The 10000-nt window shown below is 36.3% G+C and overlaps 11 non-coding genes across 11 annotated transcripts; all 11 read left to right on the top strand.

The window, feature by feature from the left end:
- The first annotated feature begins 825 nt into the window (after positions 1 to 825).
- Trnah-gug (transfer RNA histidin (anticodon GUG)) lies at positions 826 to 897 on the top strand. The gene has a single exon. It is a non-coding gene; the product is annotated as a tRNA-His (tRNA).
- Positions 898 to 1644: 747 nt separating this feature from the next.
- On the top strand, positions 1645 to 1716 carry Trnah-gug (transfer RNA histidin (anticodon GUG)). The gene has a single exon. It is a non-coding gene; the product is annotated as a tRNA-His (tRNA).
- A 749-nt stretch (positions 1717 to 2465) lies between these two features.
- Trnah-gug (transfer RNA histidin (anticodon GUG)) lies at positions 2466 to 2537 on the top strand. The gene has a single exon. It is a non-coding gene; the product is annotated as a tRNA-His (tRNA).
- A 746-nt stretch (positions 2538 to 3283) lies between these two features.
- Positions 3284 to 3355, top strand: Trnah-gug (transfer RNA histidin (anticodon GUG)). Its single transcript has one exon. It is a non-coding gene; the product is annotated as a tRNA-His (tRNA).
- A 747-nt stretch (positions 3356 to 4102) lies between these two features.
- Positions 4103 to 4174, top strand: Trnah-gug (transfer RNA histidin (anticodon GUG)). The gene has a single exon. It is a non-coding gene; the product is annotated as a tRNA-His (tRNA).
- Positions 4175 to 5737: 1563 nt separating this feature from the next.
- Trnah-gug (transfer RNA histidin (anticodon GUG)) lies at positions 5738 to 5809 on the top strand. The gene has a single exon. It is a non-coding gene; the product is annotated as a tRNA-His (tRNA).
- A 747-nt stretch (positions 5810 to 6556) lies between these two features.
- Positions 6557 to 6628, top strand: Trnah-gug (transfer RNA histidin (anticodon GUG)). The gene has a single exon. It is a non-coding gene; the product is annotated as a tRNA-His (tRNA).
- Positions 6629 to 7378: 750 nt separating this feature from the next.
- Trnah-gug (transfer RNA histidin (anticodon GUG)) lies at positions 7379 to 7450 on the top strand. The gene has a single exon. It is a non-coding gene; the product is annotated as a tRNA-His (tRNA).
- Positions 7451 to 8200: 750 nt separating this feature from the next.
- Positions 8201 to 8272, top strand: Trnah-gug (transfer RNA histidin (anticodon GUG)). Its single transcript has one exon. It is a non-coding gene; the product is annotated as a tRNA-His (tRNA).
- A 746-nt stretch (positions 8273 to 9018) lies between these two features.
- On the top strand, positions 9019 to 9090 carry Trnah-gug (transfer RNA histidin (anticodon GUG)). The gene has a single exon. It is a non-coding gene; the product is annotated as a tRNA-His (tRNA).
- A 748-nt stretch (positions 9091 to 9838) lies between these two features.
- Trnah-gug (transfer RNA histidin (anticodon GUG)) lies at positions 9839 to 9910 on the top strand. The gene has a single exon. It is a non-coding gene; the product is annotated as a tRNA-His (tRNA).
- Positions 9911 to 10000: the final 90 nt, after the last annotated feature.

The following is a 10000-nucleotide window of genomic DNA, read 5'->3' on the forward strand; positions in this document are numbered from 1 at the left end:
GTCATAGCCGTGATCGTATAGTGGTTAGTACTTCGCGTTGTGGCCGCGACAACCCAGGTTCGAATCCTGGTCACGGCAAACAGCTGTGTAATGTCGCTGTTACGGCATTGTAGGCAATTTTTTTTTTCTCGGTTTCTCTTGTCGATTTTTGATAATCTTTCTTCGTTTTAAGATACACGTATGTCATTTATATAATAATATAAACGTCATTGAAAATTCACATTCCTACCTTCTCATTTGTTTTACTGGCTATCACGTACGGCAGGAACCGCTGCGATCCTATTGAATACAATTAGAACACTTCTTGTCTTTACATAGTAACATATGAATATTTCGTGCAATGTCGATTTCATGGGTTTTTTTCTTCAAAATCTGTAATGGTGCTCCAGTGTAAAAAAAAAAAAAAAAAAAAAATACCGGCGAAACAAAAACAAGATACATATACACACACACACACACACACGCAGCATGTATAAAGTCAATGTCAGAAAAATATTCACTTTTTTGTATTCAGAATATTTAACGACCTTGACTACCGTCGGACACGGTACCTATCGACTCTAATGGGTATCTCATACAAAGATAAAAATAAGTTAAACCCTTTTACCATGCCAACAATAACAATAAAGCAGTCAGACGGTTGAAAAAGTGTATAAGATGGAGCAGAATCCCTTTTGAATAGCCCGATTGCACTCGTTCCATACATATCGCGTTAAAATTTTGTATGAAAAGTGATTTTACCAAAAAGGTACCGACAACGTGTTAAAATCAGCCTTAATTTTAAATACCCAATTTTTGCCACATACATTCTGTCTGCAAGTCATAGCCGTGATCGTATAGTGGTTAGTACTTCGCGTTGTGGCCGCGACAACCCAGGTTCGAATCCTGGTCACGGCAAACAGCTGTGTAATGTCGCTGTTACGGCATTGTAGGCAATTTTTTTTTTCTCGGTTTCTCTTGTCGATTTTTGATAATCTTTCTTCGTTTTAAGATACACGTATGTCATTTATATAATAATATAAACGTCATTGAAAATTCACATTCCTACCTTCTCATTTGTTTTACTGGCTATCACGTACGGCAGGAACCGCTGCGATCCTATTGAATACAATTAGAACACTTCTTGTCTTTACATAGTAACATATGAATATTTCGTGCAATGTCGATTTCATGGGTTTTTTTCTTCAAAATCTGTAATGGTGCTCCAGTGTAAAAAAAAAAAAAAAAAAAAAAATACCGGCCGAAACAAAAACAAGATACATATACACACACACACACACACACGCAGCATGTATAAAGTCAATGTCAGAAAATATTCACTTTTTTGTATTCAGAATATTTAACGACCTTGACTACCGTCGGACACGGTACCTATCGACTCTAATGGGTATCTCATACAAAGATAAAAATAAGTTAAACCCTTTTACCATGCCAACAATAACAATAAAGCAGTCAGACGGTTGAAAAAGTGTATAAGATGGAGCAGAATCCCTTTTGAATAGCCCGATTGCACTCGTTCCATACATATCGCGTTAAAATTTTGTATGAAAAGTGATTTTACCAAAAGGTACCGACAACGTGTTAAAATCAGCCTTAATTTTAAATACCCAATTTTTGCCACATACATTCTGTCTGCAAGTCATAGCCGTGATCGTATAGTGGTTAGTACTTCGCGTTGTGGCCGCGACAACCCAGGTTCGAATCCTGGTCACGGCAAACAGCTGTGTAATGTCGCTGTTACGGCATTGTAGGCAATTTTTTTTTTCTCGGTTTCTCTTGTCGATTTTTGATAATCTTTCTTCGTTTTAAGATACACGTATGTCATTTATATAATAATATAAACGTCATTGAAAATTCACATTCCTACCTTCTCATTTGTTTTACTGGCTATCACGTACGGCAGGAACCGCTGCGATCCTATTGAATACAATTAGAACACTTCTTGTCTTTACATAGTAACATATGAATATTTCGTGCAATGTCGATTTCATGGTTTTTTTCTTCAAAATCTGTAATGGTGCTCCAGTGTAAAAAAAAAAAAAAAAAAAAAAATACCGGCGAAACAAAAACAAGATACATATACACACACACACACACACACACGCAGCATGTATAAAGTCAATGTCAGAAAAATATTCACTTTTTTGTATTCAGAATATTTAACGACCTTGACTACCGTCGGACACGGTACCTATCGACTCTAATGGGTATCTCATACAAAGATAAAAATAAGTTAAACCCTTTTACCATGCCAACAATAACAATAAAGCAGTCAGACGGTTGAAAAAGTGTATAAGATGGAGCAGAATCCCTTTTGAATAGCCCGATTGCACTCGTTCCATACATATCGCGTTAAAATTTTGTATGAAAAGTGATTTTACCAAAAAGGTACCGACAACGTGTTAAAATCAGCCTTAATTTTAAATACCCAATTTTTGCCACATACATTCTGTCTGCAAGTCATAGCCGTGATCGTATAGTGGTTAGTACTTCGCGTTGTGGCCGCGACAACCCAGGTTCGAATCCTGGTCACGGCAAACAGCTGTGTAATGTCGCTGTTACGGCATTGTAGGCAATTTTTTTTTTCTCGGTTTCTCTTGTCGATTTTTGATAATCTTTCTTCGTTTTAAGATACACGTATGTCATTTATATAATAATATAAACGTCATTGAAAATTCACATTCCTACCTTCTCATTTGTTTTACTGGCTATCACGTACGGCAGGAACCGCTGCGATCCTATTGAATACAATTAGAACACTTCTTGTCTTTACATAGTAACATATGAATATTTCGTGCAATGTCGATTTCATGGGTTTTTTTCTTCAAAATCTGTAATGGTGCTCCAGTGTAAAAAAAAAAAAAAAAAAAAAAATACCGGCGAAACAAAACAAGATACATATACACACACACACACACACACGCAGCATGTATAAAGTCAATGTCAGAAAAATATTCACTTTTTTGTATTCAGAATATTTAACGACCTTGACTACCGTCGGACACGGTACCTATCGACTCTAATGGGTATCTCATACAAAGATAAAAATAAGTTAAACCCTTTTACCATGCCAACAATAACAATAAAGCAGTCAGACGGTTGAAAAAGTGTATAAGATGGAGCAGAATCCCTTTTGAATAGCCCGATTGCACTCGTTCCATACATATCGCGTTAAAATTTTGTATGAAAAGTGATTTTACCAAAAGGTACCGACAACGTGTTAAAATCAGCCTTAATTTTAAATACCCAATTTTTGCCACATACATTCTGTCTGCAAGTCATAGCCGTGATCGTATAGTGGTTAGTACTTCGCGTTGTGGCCGCGACAACCCAGGTTCGAATCCTGGTCACGGCAAACAGCTGTGTAATGTCGCTGTTACGGCATTGTAGGCAATTTTTTTTTTCTCGGTTTCTCTTGTCGATTTTTGATAATCTTTCTTCGTTTTTAAGATACACGTATGTCATTTATATAATAATATAAACGTCATTGAAAATTCACATTCCTACCTTCTCATTTGTTTTACTGGCTATCACGTACGGCAGGAACCGCTGCGATCCTATTGAATACAATTAGAACACTTCTTGTCTTTACATAGTAACATATGAATATTTCGTGCAATGTCGATTTCATGGGTTTTTTTCTTCAAAATCTGTAATGGTGCTCCAGTGTAAAAAAAAAAAAAAAAAAAAAAATACCGGCGAAACAAAAACAAGATACATATACACACACACACACACACGCAGCATGTATAAGGTCAATGTCAGAAAAATATTCACTTTTTTGTATTCAGAATATTTAACGACCTTGACTACCGTCGGACACGGTACCTATCGACTCTAATGGGTATCTCATACAAAGATAAAAATAAGTTAAACCCTTTTACCATGCCAACAATAACAATAAAGCAGTCAGACGGTTGAAAAAGTGTATAAGATGGAGCAGAATCCCTTTTGAATAGCCCGATTGCACTCGTTCCATACATATCGCGTTAAAATTTTGTATGAAAAGTGATTTTACCAAAAAGGTACCGACAACGTGTTAAAATCAGCCTTAATTTTAAATACCCAATTTTTGCCACATACATTCTGTCTGCAAGTCATAGCCGTGATCGTATAGTGGTTAGTACTTCGCGTTGTGGCCGCGACAACCCAGGTTCGAATCCTGGTCACGGCAAACAGCTGTGTAATGTCGCTGTTACGGCATTGTAGGCAATTTTTTTTTTCTCGGTTTCTCTTGTCGATTTTTGATAATCTTTCTTCGTTTTAAGATACACGTATGTCATTTATATAATAATATAAACGTCATTGAAAATTCACATTCCTACCTTCTCATTTGTTTTACTGGCTATCACGTACGGCAGGAACCGCTGCGATCCTATTGAATACAATTAGAACACTTCTTGTCTTTACATAGTAACATATGAATATTTCGTGCAATGTCGATTTCATGGGTTTTTTTCTTCAAATCTGTAATGGTGCTCCAGTGTAAAAAAAAAAAAAAAAAAAAAATACCGGCGAAACAAAAACAAGATACATATACACACACACACACACACACGCAGCATGTATAAGGTCAATGTCAGAAAAATATTCACTTTTTTGTATTCAGAATATTTAACGACCTTGACTACCGTCGGACACGGTACCTATCGACTCTAATGGGTATCTCATACAAAGATAAAAATAAGTTAAACCCTTTTACCATGCCAACAATAACAATAAAGCAGTCAGACGGTTGAAAAAGTGTATAAGATGGAGCAGAATCCCTTTTGAATAGCCCGATTGCACTCGTTCCATACATATCGCGTTAAAATTTTGTATGAAAAGTGATTTTACCAAAAAGGTACCGACAACGTGTTAAAATCAGCCTTAATTTTAAATACCCAATTTTTGCCACATACATTCCGTCTGCAAGTCATAGCGTGATCGTATAGTGGTTAGTACTTCGCGTTGTGGCCGCGACAACCCAGGTTCGAATCCTGGTCACGGCAAACAGCTGTGTAATGTCGCTGTTACGGCATTGTAGGCAATTTTTTTTTCTCGGTTTCTCTTGTCGATTTTTGATAATCTTTCTTCGTTTTAAGATACACGTATGTCATTTATATAATAATATAAACGTCATTGAAAATTTACATTCCTACCTTCTCATTTGTTTTACTGGCTATCACGTACGGCAGGAACCGCTGCGATCCTATTGAATACAATTAGAACACTTCTTGTCTTTACATAGTAACATATGAATATTTCGTGCAATGTCGATTTCATGGGTTTTTTTTCTTCAAAATCTGTAATGGTGCTCCAGTGTAAAAAAAAAAAAAAAAAAAAAAATACCGGCGAAACAAAAACAAGATACATATACACACACACACACACACGCAGCATGTATAAGGTCAATGTCAGAAAAATATTCACTTTTTTGTATTCAGAATATTTAACGACCTTGACTACCGTCGGACACGGTACCTATCGACTCTAATGGGTATCTCATACAAAGATAAAAATAAGTTAAACCCTTTTACCATGCCAACAATAACAATAAAGCAGTCAGACGGTTGAAAAAGTGTATAAGATGGAGCAGAATCCCTTTTGAATAGCCCGATTGCACTCGTTCCATACATATCGCGTTAAAATTTTGTATGAAAAGTGATTTTACCAAAAAGGTACCGACAACGTGTTAAAATCAGCCTTAATTTTAAATACCCAATTTTTGCCACATACATTCTGTCTGCAAGTCATAGCCGTGATCGTATAGTGGTTAGTACTTCGCGTTGTGGCCGCGACAACCCAGGTTCGAATCCTGGTCACGGCAAACAGCTGTGTAATGTCGCTGTTACGGCATTGTAGGCAATTTTTTTTTCTCGGTTTCTCTTGTCGATTTTTGATAATCTTTCTTCGTTTTAAGATACACGTATGTCATTTATATAATAATATAAACGTCATTGAAAATTCACATTCCTACCTTCTCATTTGTTTTACTGGCTATCACGTACGGCAGGAACACGCTGCGATCCTATTGAATACAATTAGAACACTTCTTGTCTTTACATAGTAACATATGAATATTTCGTGCAATGTCGATTTCATGGGTTTTTTTCTTCAAAATCTGTAATGGTGCTCCAGTGTAAAAAAAAAAAAAAAAAAAAAATACCGGCGAAACAAAAACAAGATACATATACACACACACACACACACACGCAGCATGTATAAGGTCAATGTCAGAAAAATATTCACTTTTTTGTATTCAGAATATTTAACGACCTTGACTACCGTCGGACACGGTACCTATCGACTCTAATGGGTATCTCATACAAAGATAAAAATAAGTTAAACCCTTTTACCATGCCAACAATAACAATAAAGCAGTCAGACGGTTGAAAAAGTGTATAAGATGGAGCAGAATCCCTTTTGAATAGCCCGATTGCACTCGTTCCATACATATCGCGTTAAAATTTTGTATGAAAAGTGATTTTACCAAAAAGGTACCGACAACGTGTTAAAATCAGCCTTAATTTTAAATACCCAATTTTTGCCACATACATTCTGTCTGCAAGTCATAGCCGTGATCGTATAGTGGTTAGTACTTCGCGTTGTGGCCGCGACAACCCAGGTTCGAATCCTGGTCACGGCAAACAGCTGTGTAATGTCGCTGTTACGGCATTGTAGGCAATTTTTTTTTTCTCGGTTTCTCTTGTCGATTTTTGATAATCTTTCTTCGTTTTAAGATACACGTATGTCATTTATATAATAATATAAACGTCATTGAAAATTCACATTCCTACCTTCTCATTTGTTTTACTGGCTATCACGTACGGCAGGAACCGCTGCGATCCTATTGAATACAATTAGAACACTTCTTGTCTTTACATAGTAACATATGAATATTTCGTGCAATGTCGATTTCATGGGTTTTTTTCTTCAAAATCTGTAATGGTGCTCCAGTGTAAAAAAAAAAAAAAAAAAAAAAATACCGGCGAAACAAAAACAAGATACATATACACACACACACACACACACACGCAGCATGTATAAGGTCAATGTCAGAAAAATATTCACTTTTTTGTATTCAGAATATTTAACGACCTTGACTACCGTCGGACACGGTACCTATCGACTCTAATGGGTATCTCATACAAAGATAAAAATAAGTTAAACCCTTTTACCATGCCAACAATAACAATAAAGCAGTCAGACGGTTGAAAAAGTGTATAAGATGGAGCAGAATCCCTTTTGAATAGCCCGATTGCACTCGTTCCATACATATCGCGTTAAAATTTTGTATGAAAAGTGATTTTACCAAAAAGGTACCGACAACGTGTTAAAATCAGCCTTAATTTTAAATACCCAATTTTTGCCACATACATTCTGTCTGCAAGTCATAGCCGTGATCGTATAGTGGTTAGTACTTCGCGTTGTGGCCGCGACAACCCAGGTTCGAATCCTGGTCACGGCAAACAGCTGTGTAATGTCGCTGTTACGGCATTGTAGGCAATTTTTTTTTTCTCGGTTTCTCTTGTCGATTTTTGATAATCTTTCTTCGTTTTAAGATACACGTATGTCATTTATATAATAATATAAACGTCATTGAAAATTCACATTCCTACCTTCTCATTTGTTTTACTGGCTATCACGTACGGCAGGAACCGCTGCGATCCTATTGAATACAATTAGAACACTTCTTGTCTTTACATAGTAACATATGAATATTTCGTGCAATGTCGATTTCATGGGTTTTTTTCTTCAAAATCTGTAATGGTGCTCCAGTGTAAAAAAAAAAAAAAAAAAAAAAATACCGGCGAAACAAAAACAAGATACATATACACACACACACACACACACACGCAGCATGTATAAGGTCAATGTCAGAAAAATATTCACTTTTTTGTATTCAGAATATTTAACGACCTTGACTACCGTCGGACACGGTACCTATCGACTCTAATGGGTATCTCATACAAAGATAAAAATAAGTTAAACCCTTTTACCATGCCAACAATAACAATAAAGCAGTCAGACGGTTGAAAAAGTGTATAAGATGGAGCAGAATCCCTTTTGAATAGCCCGATTGCACTCGTTCCATACATATCGCGTTAAAATTTTGTATGAAAAGTGATTTTACCAAAAAGGTACCGACAACGTGTTAAAATCAGCCTTAATTTTAAATACCCAATTTTTGCCACATACATTCTGTCTGCAAGTCATAGCCGTGATCGTATAGTGGTTAGTACTTCGCGTTGTGGCCGCGACAACCCAGGTTCGAATCCTGGTCACGGCAAACAGCTGTGTAATGTCGCTGTTACGGCATTGTAGGCAATTTTTTTTTCTCGGTTTCTCTTGTCGATTTTTGATAATCTTTCTTCGTTTTAAGATACACGTATGTCATTTATATAATAATATAAACGTCATTGAAAATTCACATTCCTACCTCTCATTTGTTTTACTGGCTATCACGTACGGCAGGAACCGCTGCGATCCTATTGAATACAATTAGAACACTTCTTGTCTTTACATAGTAACATATGAATATTTCGTGCAATGTCGATTTCATGGGTTTTTTTCTTCAAAATCTGTAATGGTGCTCCAGTGTAAAAAAAAAAAAAAAAAAAAATACCGGCGAAACAAAAACAAGATACATATACACACACACACACACACACGCAGCATGTATAAGGTCAATGTCAGAAAAATATTCACTTTTTTGTATTCAGAATATTTAACGACCTTGACTACCGTCGGACACGGTACCTATATATCGACTCTAATGGGTATCTCATACAAAGATAAAAATAAGTTAAACCCTTTTACCATGCCAACAATAACAATAAAGCAGTCAGACGGTTGAAAAAGTGTATAAGATGGAGCAGAATCCCTTTTGAATAGCCCGATTGCACTCGTTCCATACATCGCGTTAAAATTTTGTATGAAAAGTGATTTTACCAAAAAGGTACCTACAACGTGTTAAAATCAGCCTTAATTTTAAATACCCAATTTTTGCCACATACATTCTGTCTGCAAGTCATAGCCGTGATCGTATAGTGGTTAGTACTTCGCGTTGTGGCCGCGACAACCCAGGTTCGAATCCTGGTCACGGCAAACAGCTGTGTAATGTCGCTGTTACGGCATTGTAGGCAATTTTTTTTTCTCGGTTTCTCTTGTCGATTTTTGATAATCTTTCTTCGTTTTAAGATACACGTATGTCATTTATATAATAATATAAACGTCATTGAAAATTCACATTCCTACCTTCTCATTTGTTTTACTGGCTATCACGTACGGCAGGAACCGCTGCGATCCTATTGAATACAATTAGAACACTTCTTGTCTTTACATAGTAACATATGAATATTTCGTGCAATGTCGATTTCATGGGTTTTTTTTCTTCAAAATCTGTAATGGTGCTCCAGTGTAAAAAAAAAAAAAAAAAAAAATACCGGCGAAACAAAAACAAGATACATATACACACACACACACACACACGCAGCATGTATAAGGTCAATGTCAGAAAAATATTCACTTTTTTGTATTCAGAATATTTAACGACCTTGACTACCGTCGGACACGGTACCTATATATCGACTCTAATGGGTATCTCATACAAAGATAAAAATAAGTTAAACCCTTTTACCATGCCAACAATAACAATAAAGCAGTCAGACGGTTGAAAAAGTGTATAAGATGGAGCAGAATCCCTTTTGAATAGCCCGATTGCACTCGTTCCATACATCGCGTTAAAATTTTGTATGAAAAGTGATTTTACCAAAAAGGTACCTACAACGTGTTAAAATCAGCCTTAATTTTAAATACCCAATTTTTGCCACATACATTCTGTCTGCAAGTCATAGCCGTGATCGTATAGTGGTTAGTACTTCGCGTTGTGGCCGCGACAACCCAGGTTCGAATCCTGGTCACGGCAAACAGCTGTGTAATGTCGCTGTTACGGCATTGTAGGCAATTTTTTTTTCTCGGTTTCTCTTGTCGATTTTTGATAATCTTTCTTCGTTTT

Source organism: Mytilus edulis, unplaced genomic scaffold (genome assembly GCF_963676685.1).
Source record: "Mytilus edulis unplaced genomic scaffold, xbMytEdul2.2 SCAFFOLD_1472, whole genome shotgun sequence".
Taxonomy (NCBI): domain Eukaryota; kingdom Metazoa; phylum Mollusca; class Bivalvia; order Mytilida; family Mytilidae; genus Mytilus; species Mytilus edulis.